The sequence below is a fragment of the Oratosquilla oratoria genome, chromosome 24 (assembly GCF_046742065.1).
Source record: "Oratosquilla oratoria isolate Oo_2021 chromosome 24, ASM4674206v1, whole genome shotgun sequence".
Lineage (NCBI taxonomy): Eukaryota > Metazoa > Arthropoda > Malacostraca > Stomatopoda > Squillidae > Oratosquilla > Oratosquilla oratoria.
In genome coordinates, this window is record NC_134800.1 from 34,939,085 (window position 1) to 34,961,584 (window position 22,500).

General features: G+C 36.1%; 1 protein-coding gene across 9 annotated transcripts in view; it reads right to left on the reverse strand.

The window, feature by feature from the left end:
* The window catches only part of LOC143038551 (calcium/calmodulin-dependent protein kinase type II alpha chain-like), a 267,801-nt gene that overhangs the window by 240,502 nt on the left and 4,799 nt on the right, over nt 1-22,500 (reverse strand). The gene's annotated exons all lie outside the window — the stretch shown is intronic.

The window sequence follows — 22,500 nt, forward strand, 5'->3', positions numbered from 1 at the left end:
TTTGATCCTGCTCTCTGCCCATTCACATTTCTTGGTGAAAATTACTTTGGGCTGGACAAAATATTAACTAATTTTCCCACTTGTAAATGCTACTTTTAGGCTGGAGGTGCAGGGCTGGCTCTTGGTCTCTGGACTATGCCCAATATTTCCATATACTCTAATAATATTTTCTTGATCTTTTTACATAAGGAGAGCCAACTACTGGCAGCAACTCCCCTCCTACTACTGCAAGCCAGTGACACAGAGACTACCCCACACTAATACAACACAAATGTCTATAGCTTCTTCTCACAGAGATGTATGGGAAGACCTGAGGACTATCACCAGCCACTATGGGGCTGTGGGTTTTTAGTCATCTGAGGCAGTAGTTATCATTATTATCATTATCATTGTTGTTGTTGTTGTTGTTCTTGTTGTTAGTAGTAGTAGTAGTAGTAGTAGTAGTAGTAGTAGTAGTAGTATTAGTATTAGTATTAGTAGTAGTAGTAGTAGTAGTAGTAGTAGTAGTAGTGGTAGTAGTAGTAAATGTATTTACCTATTTGCATTTTAAGGAAAGGGGAACTATGCTCGTGGTGTCCTGTCTTCAGTAGTAAATGTGTTTGAGATGAAATGCATGAGAAGTATGGTAGGGGTTACTAGGCTGGATAGAGTGAGAAACGAGGTGAGCAGGAGAATAGGGGTAGAAAGGGAGTTGGGAAATAGGGTTGATGATAGAGTATTGGAGTGGTTTGGACACATGGAAAAAATGAGTACAGAAAGATTAGTAAAAGAGGTTTGGGAGGCAAAAGTGGAGGTAGTGAACATGAGGCAGCAACCAAGGATGAGATGAATGGATAGGGTAAAAAGGGTATTGGGAAAGAGGGGAGTGTCTGTTGAAGAAGGGAGAAGATAGGGGTAAGTGAAGAATGGTTGTGTATGGATGATGTTGTGATGCACGAGGAGTGGATGGAGGATGAAGTATATGTGAATAATATCTTGATGCAACCCGAAGGGATTTCTCCCTGTCTGCTCTTTTTCTGCATAAGGGGATGGAGGGGAGGTTGCTGATTAAATTAAATGGCCTTGCTATGGATGCGCTGTCTTGCTAGAAAGCTTCTGACCCAGGGCAGTGGACAAGATGCAGGGATGATCCGTCATGCAGGAGGAGCCAAGAAAAGAGGGAGGAAGGGGGTGGTGAATGGGAGTGGAGTATGTGGGAATGAAATGGGTGGGAGTGGATTTATGCCTTTGATTTTGGCTGCCTCCCTTGTAAGGGGAAAAAAGCCATTGCTATATCTATGTATCATTATTATTGTTATTATCATCATTATTATTACTATTATTGTCATTATTATTTTTATTATTATTATCATTATTATTATTTTTATTATTATTACTATTATTATTATCATCATCATGGACATCATTATCATTACTATTATCATTATAATTATTACTATTATTATCATCATAATCATTATCTTTATTATCATTATTATTGTCAAATTGTAGGTTTCTCTATTTTGTTTATCTGCTTGTCTTTTGTGATGATTACTCCTAGGTACTTTTCAGAACCAGCTTTCTTTACTTCCTTTGCACCAATTTTATAGTGTCCTGATATATATATATATATATATATATATATTTTTTTTTTCCTCCAAATTCCATTATACTACATTTCTTAATGTTGAAGTCCACTTCCCACTTTTGACTCCATTCCTAGACCTTGTTCAGATCTCTCTGTAGCAGTTCACAATCTTTTTCTGTACTTACTTTCTTTAGTAATTTTGTGTCATCTGCAAAGAAGTTCATGTAACATTTTACACCTTTATCTATGTCATTTACATATATAGCAAACATTATCAGAGCCAGTACTGATCCCTGTGGGACACCACTAATCATTTCTTTCCATGTAGAGTTTTTATCTCTGAGCACCACTCATTTTTCTTCCATGCAATTAATCCTCCATCCATTTCAAGTTTCCCTTGTACACCTGTTGTTTCAAGTTTTCTTAATTTTTTGTGGTACTTTATCAAACAACTTTTATAAGTCCAGGAAAGCACAGTCTGCCCATCTGTCCCCTTCTTGTATTATATCTATTAACTTTGAATAGAAACAGATCAAATTTGTGACACATGACCTTCCCTGTCTAAATCTGAATTGTCTTGGATTTTGTATATTGTTTTATTCCAGATGTTTTGTCCATCTATTTTTTCACAAATTTTGGTTATTGTACTTGTAAGAGAGACTGGTCTATAGTTAGCTGGGCCTTCCATGTTTCCTTGTATTTACCTAGTTGTATTATACGGGAAGGGAGCTATGCTCATGGTGACCCATCTTTGTATCTTTCAGCATAAATTTTTTTCTTAAAATCTTGAATAGTGTTTGCACACACTGTTTCTTTGTCTAATTTGTTCCAAGTATCTATCACTCTGTGTGGGAAGCTATTTTTTTCAGGTCTCTTCAGTACTTATCTTTTTTGAGTTTCTTTTCATGTCTTGTTTTTCCATTGTCCCATTTCAATAAATCATTCTTATCTAAGATTTCCATTCCTTTCATAATTCTATAGATGGTTACTAGGTCTCCTCTTTCCCTTCTTTATTCCAGAGTTGGTAATTCTAATTTGGACAGTCTTTGTTCATATGTCATTTTGGAAAGAGTTGGTGCCAGTTTTGTTGTTGCTCTTTGTAGTCTTTCTAATTTTCTTATATTCTTTTTGGTACTGGGTGTCCATAGTGTTGCTGCGTATTCAAGTTTTGGTCTTATTAGTGTAGTTCAATTTTTTATAATTTCCTCGTCCAAATAGACAAATGCCCCTTTTATTGACCTCAATAAATTGTAAGTTTCTCCACCTATTTTATCAATATGCTTATCCGGTGTCATGGAGGTCTTTGGTGATCATCACTCCAAGGTCTCTTTCTAGTTGTATTTTACGGGAAGGGGAGCTATGCTCATGGTGTCCCGTCTTCATATCTCATTTTATCTAGACTGTTTTTAAATTCGTGTATTGTTTTTGCACACACCACTTTCTCATGTAACTTGTTCTAAACATCTATTACTCTGTGGGGAAAGCTGTTCCTTTTCAGGTCTCTTCTATAACTGTCTTTCTTGATTTTCTTTCTGTGTCCTCTTGTATATCTACTATCCCATTTTATTAGATCCTCTCTATCAATAGTTTCTATGTCTTTCATGATTCTATAATTATCAAATCTCCTCTCTCTCTTCTTTGCTTTAATGTCTGTAGCTCAAGTTTTGCTAGTCTCTCTTCATATGATAGTTCTGAGAGTGTTGGTGCCAATTTTGGAATTGCTCTTTGTATTCTTTCAAGTTTCTTTATACATTTTTTTTTTGTACTTGGTGACCACGTCGTCACTGCATATTCCAATCTTGGTCTTATCAAAGTGACTAGTATTTTCTTCACCATTTCTTCGTCCAGGTATGTAAATGCCACTTTGATTGTTCTTATTAAATTATAAGTTTCTCCCATTTTTTTTTTTTTTTAATTTCTCAGGGGACCTATCATTCATAATAATGACTCCCAGGTCCTTCTCATTTCTTATTTTTTAATTTCTTCTTCTCCCAATTTCTATGACCCTACTATTCTTTTTATATTTCTTCCAAATTCCACAATACTACACTTCTTAATATTGAATTCCATCTCCCACTTCCTACTCCATTCCCATATTTTATTGAGATCACTCTGTAGTGATTCACAATCTTCTTCAGTGTTCACTTTTTTCAACAATTTTACATCATCCGCAAAGAAGCTCATATAACTTTCAATTCCTTTATCCATATCATTAATATATATAGCAAACATTATTGGGGCCAGAACTGTTCCTTGTGGAACACCACTCATCACTTCATCCCAATTACAGTTTGTCCTGTATTCCTCCTGCAGTTTCTAATTTCTTAAGCAACTTCTTATGTGGCACCTTATCAAAAGCTTTTTTCAGGTCTAGAAATGCACAATCAGCCCATCCATCTCTTTCTTGTATTACATCTATTAGCCTTGAATAGAAACATATTAAGTTTGTGACGCATGATCGTCCTTGTCTAAATCCAAATTGACTTGGATTTGGTACATTGTTTTTTTCCAAATGCCTTACCCATCCACTTTTGATAATTCTTTCACATAATTTTGCTATCTTGTTAGAGAGATTGGTCTATAGTTAGTAGGGTTTTCTTTGTTTCCCCCTTTATATATTGGTACTATATTTGCTCTTTTCCAATCTTTTGGAACTTTTCCTTCTTTCAATGAACTGTTTATTAGGCTATGTATTTTGTCTGTTAGTTCATTCCTGCATTCTCTTAAAATCCAGTTTGCTATTTCACCTGGTCCATGCGATTTTCTGACATCGAAATTACTCAAGTGTTTCATTATTTCATTCCTTGATACTTCTATCTCTTTCATGGGGGGGGGGGGCTTTCTATATCTCTAGGTTGCATATTCTCCCTTGTAAACACTGATTTAAAATGCTTGTTCATAATTTCTACCATTTCTATTTCCTCTGTGTATTCAACTCCTTGCCGTAGTTTCTCTAATTCTTGTTTGTTGTTCTGTTTGTTGTTTACATATCTGTAGAATAGTTTTGGTTGATCTTTACATTTTTCTAAAACATCTTTTTCATATTTTCTCTTTTCTTCTCTGCACACTTGTACATATTCATATCTATAACTAGAATATATTTTCCATTTTTCAGGTCTTTTGTCTTTTTCCCATTTTATTCAAGCTTCATCTCTTTTGTCTTTTAGCTCCCTACATCTTTTCTTGTACCAGCACTTTACATATTTTTTTTCTTCCTTTTGTCTTGGAACATACTTTTCCACTCCTTCATAAAAAAAAATCAAAATATTCTATTTTTTTTTTTTTCTAAAATCATTTCCTCCTTGTGTATTCTTTCCCAGTCTGCTTTTTGAAAGAATTCTCTTAATTTGTCAAAATTTGTTTTATACATCAATATTCCCTTTCTATATTGTTCATTTTTTTCATGTATTTTTCCTCAGTTCCAGTTCAACCAATATGTGGTCACTTTTACTTATTGGTGTCTTATATTCAATCTTGTCCACTATTTCAGGTTCTGATGTGATTATTAGGTCCAGTCTCGATGGTTCTTCCTCATTTCTATACCTAGTATTCTCTTGAATCCATTGCGTCATTGTATGTTCTATAATCATATCAAGTAGTACATTTCCCCATAGGTCGTCTCCACCCTTTACTGTCATCTCTTCCCAGCAGATTTCTTTACAATTAAAGTCACCCATTATAACTATTCTTCCTCCATCTTCCATTATCTTATTTAGTGTTATCCTTGTGTCTTCTAACATACTTTTGTGTTCTCTCTCTTCCCATGAGGCCATTTTAGGAGGCACATAATTTACTACAAACTTCCTGCTCTTCCCATCCCTGTCCTCCACTTCCATCATAATCATCTCTACTCTATTCTTTCCATATGTGACATTCCTCACATTTATATCCTTCTTAGTCAGGAACATGATTCCACCCCCTTGTTTTATCTCTCTGTTTCTAATCCAATAATTATATGCACCATGTCCTACATTGTTGGTGGTAGTGGACCTTTCAATTTTGTCTCTACAATTCCCATTATGTCCAGTTCTTTTTCCTTCAGATAATCATTCAGTTCATTCAAGCCTGTTATTAAGCCATCTATAAATGTGTAAGACACTTTTAGTTTTCTGTTACTTCCATTGTGTTTTCCATTTTCCTTCTGCTTTCCTCTGCTATGAACCATTTCTTCACTTTCATAATCACTACTCTTCAATAGAATTTCTCTTTTTCTGTCTCTGTTCTTTTCTCATTTTTTTCCTTAGCTTTTAGTCTTTTTGTCTTCTCATCCTCTCTTTCCTCTTAATTCATTTCTCTTTTTATCCATATCTTTTTATATTGTTCACTGTCTGCTAGTATCCTTGTTTTTGCTATGATATTCTCTGCTGTCCTTTGTGACCTAAATTTAACCTTAATTGGTCTGGTCTTATCTGTATTGAATTTCCCGAACCTGTATATTTCTTCTATTTGTTTCCCTATTTCTGGTTCATCCTCTTGAACTACTTCTTATATCTTATTTATTTGTTCCTTTTCCTCCTTTATTCTTGTAGTACTATTTAGATTATACTTCTCTTCCATATACATTTCTTTTTATCTGCTAAGTCTCTTACTATATTCTCCTTTTCCCTATTCACTTTAATAACTGTGTTTTCAGTTTGTTCTTTCATCTGCTGTTTCATTATACCTCTAAATTCAATTTTACTGTTCTCTTGTACTTTCTTCCAACCACTTACCTCTTTTGCTATGGACTCTTTATTCTCTTTATTACTCCTCTTTAATTCCTCATTCTCTTCCTTTACTTCTCTTAACTGTCTTTTTAATTCTACCATTTCTCTGAATATTCATTTCCTTTTTTTCACCTACCCTGTGGTGGGGGGACAGAATGTTGCCACTTGAGTAAAAAAAAAAAAAAAAAAAAAAAAAAAAAAAAAGGGGGCGGGGGGATGGGGGTTAGGATTAGGAATCCGGCTACCTGTAGCCCCACAGGGGACATTCCTAAAAAAAAAAAAAGTAAAGGCATAAGAAGGTCTTGGAGTTTTCCAACCAGTACCCTAAGGTTTGGGTCTTTTAATGTTTGGGAATGTAGTTGGGAGGTTCTCAGGAGTGAAAAGGGGACTGGAGAGAGAAAGGGTAGCTATACTAGTAAGAGTGAGTTTGGGAGTGTAATTGGGAGGTTCTCAGGAATGAAGAGGGGACTAGGGAGAGAAAGGGTAGCTATACTAGTAAGTGAAGAGATAGGTAAGCATGTAGTGGCTTGGAAGGAGGTTTCTTTAAGGTTAATGTGGATGAAGGTAAAGCTGGGAAGGGAGATGTATTTACCTAGGGTAGGAAATGAACCAATAGATGGAGTGATTGGGAAGTATGGAGTTCCAGGTAAAAATCATAGTGGAGAATTGAGGGTGAAGATGTCTCTCATACAAGAGTTGATGATAGCAAATACAGTGTTTAGGAAGAAAGTCAAGCATAAGTACACATGGGAGAGGGTGGTGGATGGAGGGGTGGCAGATAAGAGTGTTAATGGACTATATAGTGGTGACCAGGAGTATGGTAGGAAGAGTTAAGGATGTACATGTTCTAAGGGGAGAGAGTGGGGGAATATCAGATCATTTTCTGGTGGAAGGTAAATTGAGAGTGGAGAATAGGTGGAGAAAGAGGAAAAGGGCAGAAGGTAGAGAGGTACTTAGAGTGAACTGCATAAATGAGAAAGAAAATGAGGAGTATAAGAAGCTGAGAGAGAAGTGGGAGGGAGTGAAGGATAGAGTAGAACTAGGAGTGGAGGAGGAATGGGGATAGTTCAAGTGGGGAGTCATAAGGTGTGCAAAGATGGTATGTGGAACGAGGAGGATGGGGAGAAATAGAAGGAAGGGTAGTGAATGATGGGATTAGGAAGCAAAGAAGGCTGTAGAAGAGAAGAAGCAGGCATTCATAGATTGGCTACAAATTAGGATGAGGGAATTGTATGAGAGGTACAAAGTAAAGAGAAGGGAAGTCAAGCATAAGATAAAGGAGACAAAGAGAAGAGTAGATGTGAAATGGGATAAGAGTATGACAGAAAATTTTGAAAGTAATAAAAAGATGTTTTGGAAATAAATTAAAAGAGGAAAAGAAATTAAAAGAGGAAGAAGAGGCGAATCAAGTAGAGAAGAAAAGGTAAAAGGTGCAGATGAAGAGATGATAATGGAAGAGAAGGCAGTGAGAGGAAGGTGGGCAGAGTATTTTAGGAAGTTGCTGAATGTGAAAGAGGATAGGGAGGGAAAGATAGTTGCAGTGGGAAGCACTAAGAAAATGAGAGTGACGGGTGAGGAAAATGGAGGAGAAATAGGGAAAGATGAAGTGAAAGCAGCTGTTAAGATGATGAGAGCATGTAAGGCACCTGGGTTGGATGGATGCCATGCAGAATGTCTGAAAAAAAGGAGGTACAGTTGTGGTGGACTGGCTGGTGAGGTTATTTAATGTTTGTTTAAGAGAGAATAGAGTGTTGTAGGACTGGAGGTGTGCATGTATAGTTCCACTTTACAAGGGAAAGGGGGACAAGTGTGAGTGTATTAGTTTCAGAGGGATCAGCTTGTTAAGTGTAGTTGGGAAGGCTTGTGGGAGGGTCCTGAGTGGGAGGATTTGGAGAGGAACAGAGGGAGTAATTGGTGAGGATCAGATTTTTGTGGTAAGACAGATATGTGAGAAAGCTATAGGAAAAGGTAGGGATGTTTTTGGGCTTTTATGGATTTGGAAAAGGCTTACAACAGGGTAGATAGGAAGGAACTGTGGGAGGTATTGCATATATTTGGGATAGGAGGAAAGCTGTTAAGAGCAGTCAGGAGTTTTTATGAGGGTAGTAGAGCTTGTGTTAGGATTAGAAATCGAGAGAGTGAATGGTTTGAGGTAAAGGTGGGACTTTGTCAGGGATCTGTTATGTCACCCTGGCTGTTCAATCTATACATGGATGGGTGGTGCAAAAGGTGAATGCAAGGGTTAGTGGGTCAAGGGTTGGAGATGGTTAAAGAAAATGGAGAAAAATGGGAAATATGCCAGTTGTTGTTTGTTGTAGCAGGATCAGAAGAGGGATTGAGGAAGTTAGTGACAGAGTTTGAGGTGTGTGAAAGAAGGAAGCTGAAGATAAATGTGGGCAAAAGTGAGGTGATGAGATGTACAAGGGGAGAGAGTACCAGCAGGTGAGAGACTGGAGGAAGTGGATAGTTTTAGATACTTGGGTGCGAATGTGGCAGGAAAGGGAGGAGTGGGGGTGGAGGTAGAATGTAGATTGAGAGATGCGAGTAAATGCCTAGGTGGATTAAAAAGTGTAATGAGAAATAGACATTTGGGAATGGATTCTAAGAGGAGGTTATATGAAGGAGTGATTGTGCTGACAGCACTGTACGGGGCAGAAACATGAAACATAAGAAAGGAAGAGAGGAGTTTAAATGTGTTTGAGATGAAATGTCTGAGAAGTATTATAGGGGTTACTAGGCTAGAGTGAGAAATGAGGAGGTGAGGAGGAGAACAGGGGTGGAAAGGGACCTGGGAGGTTGGGTGGATGAAAAAGTATTGGGATGGTTTGGACACATGGAAAGAATGAATGAAGAAATATTAGTAAAAGAGGTGTGGAAGGCAGAGGTGGAAGGAGTGAATATGAAGGGGTGTCCTAGGATGAGATTGATGGATGGAGTAAAAGGGGCATTACGAAAGAGAGGAATGTCTGTTGAGGAAGGATGAGAGAGGACACAAGATGGGGGGGAATGGAGAAGAATTGTGTATGGATGATGCTGTGATGCATGAGGGGGTGGGGGATGGGGGGTGAGGGAGTATGAGAAATAAATTGACACAGCCTAAAGGAATTTCTCCCTGTCTTCTCCTTTTCTGCATGGGGGGAAAGAGAGGGGGGGGGTCGCCAAATTTATGAAGCGGCCTTGCTGTGGATGTGCTGTGTCTTGCAACACTGCTTCTGACCTAGGGCAGTCATTCAGGAGGTGCTAAGATAAGAGGGAGGGAGGAGGGTGGAGGGGAGTGGAATATATAGGAAATGGAATGGGTGGGAGTGGTTTCTATGCCCTCTTTCTTCTTGGCTACTCCCTGTGTATGGGGAAAAAGCCTTTGGTATATGTATGTTCTATAATCATATCAAGTACATTTCCCCATAGGTCGTCTCCACCCTTCACTGTCATCTCTTCCCAGCAGATTTCTTTACAACTGAAGTCACCCATTATAACTATTCTTCCTCCATCTTTCATTGTCTTATTTAGTGTTATCCTTGTGTCTTCTAACATATTCTTGTGTTCTCTCTCTTCCAACGAAGCCATTTTAGGAGGCATATAATTTACCACAAACTTCCTGCCCTTCCTGTCCCTGTCCTCTATTCTCATCATAATCATCTCCAATCTATTATTTCCGTAACATTCCTCACATTTATATCCTTCTTAGGAACATAACTCCACCACCTTGTTTTACTTCTCTGTTTCTAATCCAATAATTATATACACTATGTCCTACACTGTTGGGTGGTAATGGACCTTTCAATTTTGTCTTCAAAATTCCCATTATGTCAGGTTCTTTCTCCTTCAGGTGATCATTTATTTCATCCAAGCCTGTTATTAAGCCATCTATATTTGTGAAGGACACTTTTAATTTTCTGTTACCTCCATCCTGCTTTCTGTTTCCCTTCTGTTTTTTCTCTCCTATGAACCATTTCCTCACTTTCATATCCACTACTCTCCAATAGAATTTCTCTTTGAATGTTCTTTTTTCATTTTTTCTTAAACTTCAATTCTTTTTGTTTTCTTTTCCTCTCTTTCCTCTTTATTAATCTCTCTTTTTATCCATACCTGTTTGTACTGATAACTTTCTGTTAGTTTCCTTGTTTTTGCTAAGACATTCTCTGCTGTCATTTGTGACCTGAAATTAACCTTAATTTGTTTGGTCTTGTCTACACAGTATTTCCCTAGTCTATTTCTTCAATTTCTTTCCCTATTTCCTGTTCACCTTCTTGAAATATTTTGATACCTTGATTACTTTTTCTAATCTCTTACTCTTGTAGTCCTATTTGGATTATGCTTCTTTTCCATTCCTACTGTAATTATACATTTCTTTTTATCTGCAGTCTCTTACTATATTCTCCTTCTCTCTCATCACTTTAATAACTGTGTCCTTAATGTGTTCCTTCATCTGTTGTTTCACTATATCTCTAAATTCAATTTTATTATCCTCCTGATCTTTTCTCCAACCCATTTCCTCTTTTTCTATGGACTCCTTATTCTCTTTATTATTCCTCTTTAATTCCTCATTCTCATCCTTTACTTCTTTTAACTGTCTTTTCAATTCTTCTATTTCTTTATTTAGGTTTTGATTCTCCTTCTTTAGTTTTTCCAATGTATCAACTCTGTGTAATTAGCATGAGTTGGCTGAACCTAACCTCCCATGATTCATTCATTTTTATTAGTTTTTCCTCTAGACTTGCTAATCAGGGGAGGTTGTCTCCTCCCTCATCAACTTCATAGAAATAATTATCTCCATCTTATACTGAGTTGCTCTTATCTATATTTCTATTTTTTATCCCTTCATCTGTGTTGTCTGTGCACCTTTTGTTTACACCCCTTCTGACTTCCGAGGCCTGTTCCTCTCCTTCCTCATTTTCTTCTACTTTTCTCAATAATTCCTTCCCTTCTCCTTTTTCTTCACCTGCCCACTACACTACAAGCTGTCCCCTTCTCTACTAATACAACACAGGTACTCCCTCATCACTGAAATCCATGATTTTTTTTTTCCCCTAGAGTTCCAATCTTCGCCGTCTGTCCAACGTGTGTATTTACCTAGTTGTATTATACAGAAAGGGAGCTATGCTTGTGGTGGTCTTTGTATCTTTCAGCATCAAGTTTTTTCTTAAAATCTTGAATAGTATTTACACACACTGTTTCTATAATTAAGTTGTTCCAGATATGCACTCTGTGTGGGAAGCTATTTTTTTCAGATCTCTTCTTTAGTTATCCTTTTTGAGCTTCTTTTCATGACCTCTTGTTTTTCCATTGTCATTTTTAGTGTATCATTCCTATCAAGGATTTTCATTCCTTTCATGATTCTATAGATAGTCAGTAGATCATCTCTTTCTCTTCTCTACTCTTGTGTTGGTGGTTCCAATTTGGATAATCTTTGTTCGTATGTTAATTTGGAAAGAGCTGGTGCCAACTTTGGTGTTGCTCTCTGTATTCTTTCTAATCTTTTTATATTCTTTTTAGTACTGGGTGTCCATAGTGTCGCTGCATATTCCAGTTTTTGTCTAATCAATGTACCTATTATTTTTTTTAATAATTTCTTCATCCAAATAGTCAAATGCCACTTTCATTGACCTTAATAGTTTGAAGGTTTCTCTGACAATTTTGTTGATATGTTTGTCTAGTGTCATGTCTTTGCTGATTATTACTCCAAGGTCTTTTTCCAAGTACACTTTTTTATTTCTTCTTCACCAATTTTATATAATTTTTTGAAATTCTGTTCTTACTTTTTCCAAACTCCATTATACTACATTTCTTGATATTGAAGTTCACTTCCCACTTTTGAGTCCTTTTTCAGATTTTGTCCAGGTCTGATTGTAATGAATCACAGTCCTCTTCTGTTCTTACTTTCTTTAGTATTTTTGCATCATCTGCGAAGAAATTCATATAACACTCCACTCCTTCATCCATGTCATTTATATATATGGCAAACATGATTGGAGCCATCACCGACCCCTGTGGGACACCACTTATCATTTCTTACCACTTCGAGTATTTGTCTCAAATTACTATCCTCATTTTTCTCCCAGTCAGGAAGTCCTCCATCCATTCTAATAATTTACCTCCGATGCCACCTATTGATTCTATTTTTCTTATTAATTTCTTGTGTGGTACCTTCTCAAATGCTTTTTGTAGGTCTAGATAGGCACAGTCTGCCCATCCATCCCTCTCTTGTATTATATCTATGTCTCGAATAGAAGCATATCAGGTTTGTTGTACATGGTTTTCCTTGTCTAAATCCAAATTGATTTGGGTTCCGTATAGTTTTTTCTTCCAGGTGTTTAACCCATCTACTTTTGATCACTTTTTCACATATTTTTGCTACTGTGCTTGTTAGGGAGACCTGTCTGTAGTTGGATTTTCCTTGTTTCCTCCTTTATATATTGGTACAATATTTGCATTTTTCCAGTCTTGTGGTACCTTCCCTTCTTTGAGCAAGCATTTGATTATGTTGTATATTTTATTTGTTAACTCCTCTACACATTCCTTCAGTAACCAATTTGCAATTCCATCCGGACCATGCGATTTTCTGACATCAAGGTTTTTCATTTGGTTGCAGATTTCCTTCTTTGTCACAGTTATTTCCTTAAATGAGGGAGATTTCTGTCTCTCTATTCCCTCACAGTTAGGTGAGTTCTCAATTGAGAATACCAATTTGAAATGACTGCTCATAATTTCTGCCATTTCTTGTTCTGTATATTCATGGCCTCCTTGGTGCAGCTTATCTATTTCTTGTTTGTTTTTTAGTTTACCATTCGCATATCTGTAAAATAGTTTAGGTTGTTCCTTGCATTTTTCTATTATTTCTTTTTCATAATTTCTCTTTTCTTCTCTGCGTATTTTTACATAATAATTTCTTAGTTTGATGTATGTTTGCCATTTGCTCTTTTTTTTTTTTTTCTTTTTCCATTTTTTCCAGGCTTTGTCTCTTTTATCCTTAGCTTCACTACATTTTTTGTTGTACCAATTCTTTATGTATGTTCTTTCTTGATTTTGTTGTGGTACATATTTGTTCACTCCCTCATTATAAATTTCTTTTAGTACATTCCATTTCATTCCATTTAGTATATTCCATTTCCAGGGCAGTGGACAAGATGCAGAGATAACCCGTCATCCAGGAGGTGCCAAGATAAGAGGGAGGGAGGAGGGTGGAGAGGAGTGGAATATATAGGAAATGGAATGGGTTGGAGTGGTTTCTATGCCTTTTGCTTTTTGGCTACCCCCCATGTAGGGGAAAAAAGCCTTTGGTATATGTATGTACAGGTATGTATATTCCATTTCTCTTCCATCCTTGCTTCTTCCTTTAGGAATTTTTCCCAGTTTGCATTACGAAAGAATTTTTTAAGTTTATCAAAATTCATTTTGTTGTGTGTGTGCGTGTATTTACCAAGTTGTATTTTATGGGAAGGGGAGCTATGCTCATGGTGTCCTGTCTCTGTATATCAGTGTCTAAATTGTTCTTAAATTTGTGTATGGTTTTTGCACACACTGTTGTGTACTTACTTTACCTAGTTGTATTATATGGGAAGGGAGCTATGCTCATAGTTACCTGTCTTTGTATCTTATAGCATCAAGTTTGTTCTTAAATTCTTGAATAGTATTTGCACACACTGTTGCCTCATCTGATTTATTCCAGATATCCACCACTCCGTGTGGGAAGCTATTCTTTCTCAGATCTCTTCTATAACTATCCTTTTTGAGTTTCTTTTCATGTCCTCTTGTTTTTCTCTTGTCCCACTTTAATAAATTATCTCTATCTAGAACTTCCATTCCTTTCATAATTCTGTAAGTAGTCAGTAGCTCTCTCCTCTTTCTCTTCTCTGTTCAAGAGTTGGTAGTTTCAATTTGGACAATTTTTGTTCGTATGTCAATTTGGAGAATGTTGGTGCCATCTTTGTCATTGTTCTTTGTATTTTAATTTCTTTATATTCTTTTTAGTACTGGGTGTCCATACTGTCGCAGCATACTCCAATCTTAGTATTATCAGTGTAACTAATATTTTCTTTACCATTTCCTTATCCAAATACTCAAAAACCACTCTCATCGACCTTAGCAAATTGAAGGTTTCTCTGACTATTTCATTAATATGCTTGTCTGGTGAATTGTCTTTGCTGATAATTACTCCTAGGTCCCTTTCCGAGTTCACTCTTTTGACTTCTTCACCAATTTTATAATTCTTCTATATTCTATTTTTACTTTTTCCAAACTCCATTATAGTACATTTCTTGATGTTAAAGTTCACTTTATCTAAGCCTTTCTGTTGTTATGCACAATCTTCCTCTGTACTTACTTTTAGTATTTTTGCATCACCTTCGAAGACATTCATATAACATTCCATACCTTCACCCATGTCATTTATATACATGGTAAACATGATCGGAGCCAATACCGAACCTTGCGGGACACCACTTATCATTTCTTCCCAGGTCGAGTATTTGTCTCTAATTACTACCCTCATTTTTCTCCCAGTCAAGAAGTCTTCCATCCATTCCAATAATTTTCCTTTAATACCACCTATTGATTCCATTTTTCTTAATAGTTTTTTGTGTGGTACTTTATCAAATGCTTTTTGTAGATCTAGAAAAGCACAATCCGCCCATCCATCCCTTTCTTGTATTATTTCTATTAGTCTCGAGTAGAAGCAAATCAAGTTTGTGGCACATGATCTTCCTTGTCTAAATCCAAATTGTGTTGGATTCAGTATATTTTTTCTTCCAGATGTTTAACCCATCTACTTTTGATAACTTTTTCACATATTTTTGCTATTGTGCTTGTAAGGAAGACTGGTCTATAGTTAGCTGGACTTTCCTTGTCCCCTCCTTTATATATTGGTACAATATTTGCATTTTTCCAGTCCTGTGGTACCTTTCCTTCTTTGAGTGAGTCAATTATCTTGTATATTTTGTCCATCAACTCATCTATGCATTCTTTTAATATCCAGTTTGCAATTCCATCCGGACCGTGTGATTTTCTGACATCAAGGTTTTTTTTATTTGGTCTCTAATTTCCTTCTGTGTCACAGTTATTTCTTTCATTGAGGGTATCTTTCTCTCTGTATTTCCTCCCAGTTTTGTGAACTTTCAATTGTGAATACAGATTTAAAATGTTTGTTCATAATTTCAGCTATTTCTACATCTTCATATTCATTATTCCCTTGGTGCAGTCTTACTATTTCTTGTTTGTCTCTTAGTTTACCATTTACATACCTGTAAAATAGTTTAGGTTATTCCTTGCATTTTTCTATTATGTTCTTTTCATAGTTTCTCTTTTCATTTCTGTGTATTTTTGCATAATCATCTCTTAGTTTGATATGTTTGTCACTTACTCGTTTTTTTCCACCTTTTCCAAACTCTGTCTCTTCTATCTTTAGCCTCACTACATTTTTTGTTGTACCAGCACTATATGTATACCCTTTCTTGCTTCTGTTTTGGTACATATTTATTCATTCCCTCATTATCAATTCCTTTTAATATGTTCCATTTCTCTTCCATCTTTGTTTTTTCATATAAGAAGTTTTCCCAATTTGCATTTTGGAAGAATTTCCTGAGTTTCTCAAAATCTGTTTTCTTGTACATTAGTCTTCCTTTTCTATGTTTCTCATGTCTTCTCAAATCAAATTGTTCTTTTAGTTCAAACTCTATTAGTAAGTGGTCATTCCTCCCAGTTGTGGTTTTGTATTCTATTCTGTCCACAATTTCAGGCTCTGACATAAGTATTAAATCTCTCAATGGTTCCTCATTGTTTCTTAAATTTGTGTATGGTTTTTGCACACACTATTGTGTGTGTATTTACCTAGTTGTATTTTACGGGAAGGGGAACTATGCTCGTGGTGTCCCGTTTTCATATCTCATTTTATCTAAACTATTTTTAAATTCATGTATTGTTTTTGCACACACCACTTTCTCATCTAACTTGTTCCAACTGTCTATTACTCTGTGAGGAAAGCTGTTCTTTTTCAGATCTCTTCTATAGCTGTCTTTCTTGATTTTCTTTCCGTGTCCTCTTGTTTTTCTATCATCCCATTTTATTAGATCCTCTCTATCAATAGTTTCTATGTCTTTCATGATTCTATAGATAATTATCAAATCTCCTCTCTCTCTTCTTTGCTTTAATGTCTGTAGCTCAAGTTTTGCTAGTCTCTCTTCATATGATAGTTCTTTCAAGTTTTTTTATACATTTTTTGTACTTGGTGACCACATCATTGCTGCATATTCCAATCTTGGTATTATCAGATTGATTAGAATTTTCTTCACCATTTCTTCATCCAGGTATGTAAATGCCACTTTGATTGTTCTTATTAAATTATAAGTTTCTCCAAAAATCTTATCTATATGTTTCTCAGGTGACATATTATTCATAACAATGATTCCCAGGTCCTTCTCATTTTCTACTTTTTTTATTCCTTCTTCTCCCAATTTATATGATCCTGTTATTCTGTTTTTGCTTTTTCCAAATTCCATTATACTACACTTTTTAGTGTTGAACTCCATCTCCCACTTCCTACTCCATTCCCATACTTCCTACTCCATTCGCCGTCCATCCGACAAAAGTGTGTGTGTGTGTATTCACTTGGTCTTTTGGATCACGTGTTCGACTCGTGATCGACAGCTATTTCCCTCCTGGAAGAGAGCTCAGAGTGTGTGTGTGTATTTACCTAGTTGTATTTACCTAGTTGTATTTTGCGGGAAGGGGAGCTATGCTCGTGTTGTCCCGCCTTTGTATCTTGCAGTGTCTAGTTTGTTTTTAAACTCATGAATGGTTTTTGCGCATACTATTTCATTGTCCAGTTTGTTCCAAGTGTCCAAAACTCTATGAGGAAAACTGTTTTTCTTCAGTTCTCTTCTATAGCTATGTTTTTTTATTTTCTTTCCATGTCCTCTTGTGTTTCTTTTGTCCCAGTTAAGTAAGTTCTCACTATCGAGTACCTCTGTGCCTTTCATGATTCTGTAGATGGTCAATAGGTCACCTCTCTCTCTTCTTTGCTCCAGTGTCGGTAACTCCAGTTTAGCCAATCTCTCTTTGTATGATAGGTTTGCAAGTGCAGGTGCCATTTTTGTAGCTGCTCTTTGGATTCTTTCTATTTTCTTTATATTCTTTTTGGTACTGGGGGACCACAATGTCGCTGCATACTCTAATCTAGGCCTTATCAATGTAACCAATATTTTTTTCATCATGTCTTCGTCCAAGTATGTAAACGCCACTTTTATTGATCTTAGCAAATTGTAAGTCTCCCCGACAATTTTGTTAATCTGTATATCATAGGACAAGTCGTTCGTGATAATTACTCCCAAATCTTTTTCGGATCCTACTTTCTTTACTTCTTTGGTTCCAATTGTATATTTTCCTGATATTCTGTTTTTGCTTTTTCCAAACTCCATTATGCTACACTTCTTAGTATTAAAGTCCACTTCCCATTTCTGACTCCAGTTCCATACCCTATTTAGGTCTTCTTGCAGTGCTTCACAGTCCTCATCAGTTTCTATTTTCCTTAGCAGTTTGGCGTCATCGGCAAAGAAGCTCATGTAGCAGTTCACGTCCTCATCCATGTCATTCATATAGATAGCAAACATTATTGGTGCCAGCACAGATCCTTGCGGTACTCCACTGATCACCTCTTTCCAGTCTGAATATTTTTCTCTGAGCACTACTCTCATCTTTCTACCAGTCAGAAAGTCCTCTATCCATTTTAGTAGGTTTCCCTGTATTCCTCCTATGTGTTCCAGTTTTTTTAGTAGTTTTCTGTGTGGTACTTTGTCAAAGGCTTTTTGCAAGTCTAGGAATGCACAATCAGCCCATCCATTTCTTTCTTGCACTATGTCTATTAGTCTTGAGTAAAAGCATATTAAGTTTGTGGAGCATGATCTTCCTTGTCTGAATCCGAATTGTCTTGGGTTTAATATGTCATTGTCTTCCAGATGTTTTACCCATCTATTCTTGATTATTTTCTCACAAATTTTGGCAATGGTGCTTGTTAGTGATACTGGCCTATAGTTGGTGGGTTCTTCTTTGTTTCCTCCTTTGTGTATTGGTACAATGTTAGCGTTTTTCCAGTCCTCGGGTATCTTTCCTTCTTTGAGTGAGCTGTTTATTAAGATGTGTATTTTGTCTGTTAGTTCTTCTTTGCACTCCTTTAGAATCCAATTTGCAATACCGTCCGGGCCATGTGATTTTCTGACATCCAGCCTTGATAAATGTTCTGATATTTCCTTTAGTGATGCTGTAAACTCATTCATGAGGGGAGATTTCTTGTTTTTGTCTATGTCACAATTCGGTATTTTCTCTCTGGTGAAAACAGATTTAAAGTGATTGTTCATGACTTCGGCCATCTCTAAATCTTCTGTGTATTCTATGTTTCCTTGGCATAGTTTCACCAATTCCTGTTTGTTTTTAAGTTTACCATTCACATACCGATAGAATAGTTTGGGTTGCTCTTTGCATTTGTCTATAATATCCTTCTCATGGTTCCTTTTCTGCTCTCTTCTCACCTTAACATACTCATTTCTATAGTTAACATAAATTTGCCATTTGCTTTGTTTTTTGTCTTTTCTCCACTTTTTCCAAGCTTTGTCCCTTCTGTCTTTTGCCTCACTGCATCTTTTGTTGAACCAACATTTAATGTACTCTCTCTCTCGCTTTTGTCTTGGTACATGCCTGTTTACCCCTTCATTGTAGTTTTCCATCAATATATTCCATTTCTCTTCCACTGCTGTTTCTTCCCTGTAAAATATTTCCCAGTTTGCATTCCGGAAGAATGTCTTTAGTTTTGTAAAGTCTGTTTTGTTGTACCTCAGTCTTCCTTTCCTATGCTTTTCGTTCCTCTCTATGTCTATTTCTTCCTTTAGTATAGTTTCGATGAGTACATGGTCACTCTTTCCAATTGGTGTCTCATACTGGACTTTATGCACTATTTCAGGCTCTGTTGTAAATATTAGATCTAGTTTCGATGGCTCTTCATTATTTCTGTACCTTGTGTTTTCATGGACCCATTGGGTCATTGTGTACTCCATGGTCATATCTAGCAGTACATTGCCCCACGAGTCATCTCCTCCTTGCACTGTCATGCTGTCCCAACAAATTTCTTTGCAATTGAAGTCCCCCATAACTACCAGATTACCCTTACCCATTAGTATCTCATTGAGTGATTTTCTTGTGTCATCTAGCATTTTTTTATGTTCAATTTCTTTCCAAGCGCTTGTTTTTGGAGGCACATAAGTCACCACAAACTTTCTACTTTTCATATTCTTGCCTTCGACTTTTATCATGATCAATTCAGCATTACCTTTGCCCTCTGCAATTTTTGTCACCTTTAGGTCTTTCTTGGCCAAGAACATGATTCCCCCTCCCTGTTTCTTGTCCCTGTTTTTTATCCAGTAGTTGTATAAACCTTGTCCGATAACAGTGGATGGTATTTCACCTCTTAGTTTAGTCTCTACAATTCCCATTATGTCTGGTTTTGCTTCTAACAGATAATCATTGAGTTCGTTCAGTCCCGAAATTAGTCCGTCAATGTTGGTATAGGCCACTTTTAATTTTCTTCCTTCTCCCTGGTTTCTTCTTCCCTTGTTTTGTTCGTTTTGAAGCGCCATTGTCTTAATCTCAAGTCTATTACTCTCCACTGGCGTGTGTGTGTGTGTGTGTGTGTGTGTGTGTGTGTGTGTGTGTATTTACCTAGTTGTATTTACCTAGTTGTATTTTGCGGGAAGGGGAGCTATGCTCGTGTTGTCCCGCCTTTGTATCTTGCAGTGTCTAGTTTGTTTTTAAACTCATGAATGGTTTTTGCGCATACTATTTCATTGTCCAGTTTGTTCCAAGTGTCCAAAACTCTATGAGGAAAACTGTTTTTCTTCAGTTCTCTTCTATAGCTATGTTTTTTTATTTTCTTTCCATGTCCTCTTGTGTTTCTTTTGTCCCAGTTAAGTAAGTTCTCACTATCGAGTACCTCTGTGCCTTTCATGATTCTGTAGATGGTCAATAGGTCACCTCTCTCTCTTCTTTGCTCCAGTGTCGGTAACTCCAGTTTAGCCAATCTCTCTTCGTATGATAGGTTTGCAAGTGCAGGTGCCATTTTTGTAGCTGCTCTTTGGATTCTTTCTATTTTCTTTATATTCTTTTTGGTACTGGGGGACCACAATGTCGCTGCATACTCTAATCTAGGCCTTATCAATGTAACCAATATTTTTTTCATCATGTCTTCGTCCAAGTATGTAAACGCCACTTTTATTGATCTTAGCAAATTGTAAGTCTCCCCGACAATTTTGTTAATCTGTATATCATAGGACAGGTCGTTCGTGATAATTACTCCCAAATCTTTTTCGGATCCTACTGTGTGTGTGTGTGTGTGTGTGTGTGTGGTTCTATATGTAATGATTATGATGTATACATATTATAGAGGTATACTCAACACATTTAGTAATACTATTCTATATTTACAAAGTTGTAGAAATTTTTCAACTTTTACTGATACACTATGAAAGTAAAAACAGAATGGAGGAAGTAAAGACTCGCAAATAGAATGAGTGTGAAACAAGACAGTGACAGAAGATATTGGCAGTGAGAGAAAAGTTACTGTGGAAAGGGAAGGTAAGGAAAAGTGAAACAAATATATGGGAAGCACTGTGAAAAGTACATGATAAGATATAACAAAGTGAATTTTGGGAATGAGAAAATGTATTGTCATATTTTTTTTCAATTTATATTTCTGAGTTTGTAAATGTTTCCTGGGTTCACATACATTATTAATATAATCATATTATCTTCATGGTCATGTCAAATTTTGTGTCTAACATTGCCAAGATTGTTGTGTGCATATGTGTGCACAGTCCATGAATAAAAAAAAATAAATAAATAAAAAAATAGAAAAATAAATAAATATATAAACAAAAATAAAAATTCCCTCTGAGTTTCACAAAACTTGATACCAGAGTTTAAGTTTAAGAGTTTAAGAAATAAAGGAACAAAACAACAACCCTGCTTGTGTTGAAATACGACCAGAACAGCACACGAAAATTGTTGAAAATATCAATTTCAGGTGTCTCACACGTGTGTAACAGAAAGGTGGATCAAGTCAGAACTAAATGCCATGTCAATTATATGTATGTACAAATGATTGTCTTGGTCAAACTGACATTCTATTTAATAGCAAGTATCATGAGTTTGAATAATTAAGGAGATTTAAGTAGAGAGAGGAGGAAAATACAATAAAAAATTAGGAAAAAATCTACAAAATACTAACTAGAATAAAAGAAAAACCTACATAAATGATATAGGGGGTACAAAGTGGGTTGTGTCAAAATCTGGATTTATACTTCTAACATGATAAATCTTAGCACTGGTTTTTCTAACAGTTTTTTTTTTATCAACAAATTTATCCCTTCTGTTTTCAATGATCCAGATTTCACACATTCATGACCCACCCTGTGCCAGGTTGGTAAGCTTTCTGCAGACCACCAAACAACTAAGGCAGAAAACCATTTCATGCACATCATTTAACATGAACAGTCCCGTTTGATTCAGAACTACGGTTTCTCCATGGTGGAAAACATAGAAAGCCTATACTATGGCTGTACTGCACTACAAAGCACAAACATCCTACTGCATCACTATCAAAATAGTTACTTTAGAATGGCAAGTAGGGGATATTAATCATGATTCTTTAATCAAACAGCATAGCTATTCATAAATTAGATTTGTCAAATAATAAATTCCACCATGCTGAAAGCCACCTGCAAACTAAGAAGAATGTTAATAATGAAATAATCATAATAACAATATCTACATAAAAGGGTTTAAGCATCTCTCCATACACGCATCACACGTGAAGAAAGCTGGACAAAGAATTAGATAACAATCATAACAAGAAATATCTAAACTGATGGGTAATGAATATATTTAATATTTACATAATTTTGTTAAAATAGTTGTTTGATGACACTTAAAGCAAAAATAAAGTAGAATACATAAAAAAGAAATAATTAATATTCCTTAAATAATGTGCAATACCTATAATATACATGGTAGAAAAAAAAGTTAGAACATCAATACATTTGATTATAATCTAAAGAGAAGTTGATAATTTCCAGCAATAAACTACTTGTGTTTATAGTGTTCAGTGTTCAATGACCATTGGGCCTACATATTAAGACAAGCACAATTCTGATATACAGTGGAAAATGTTAACACTGAAAGAATTGGAAA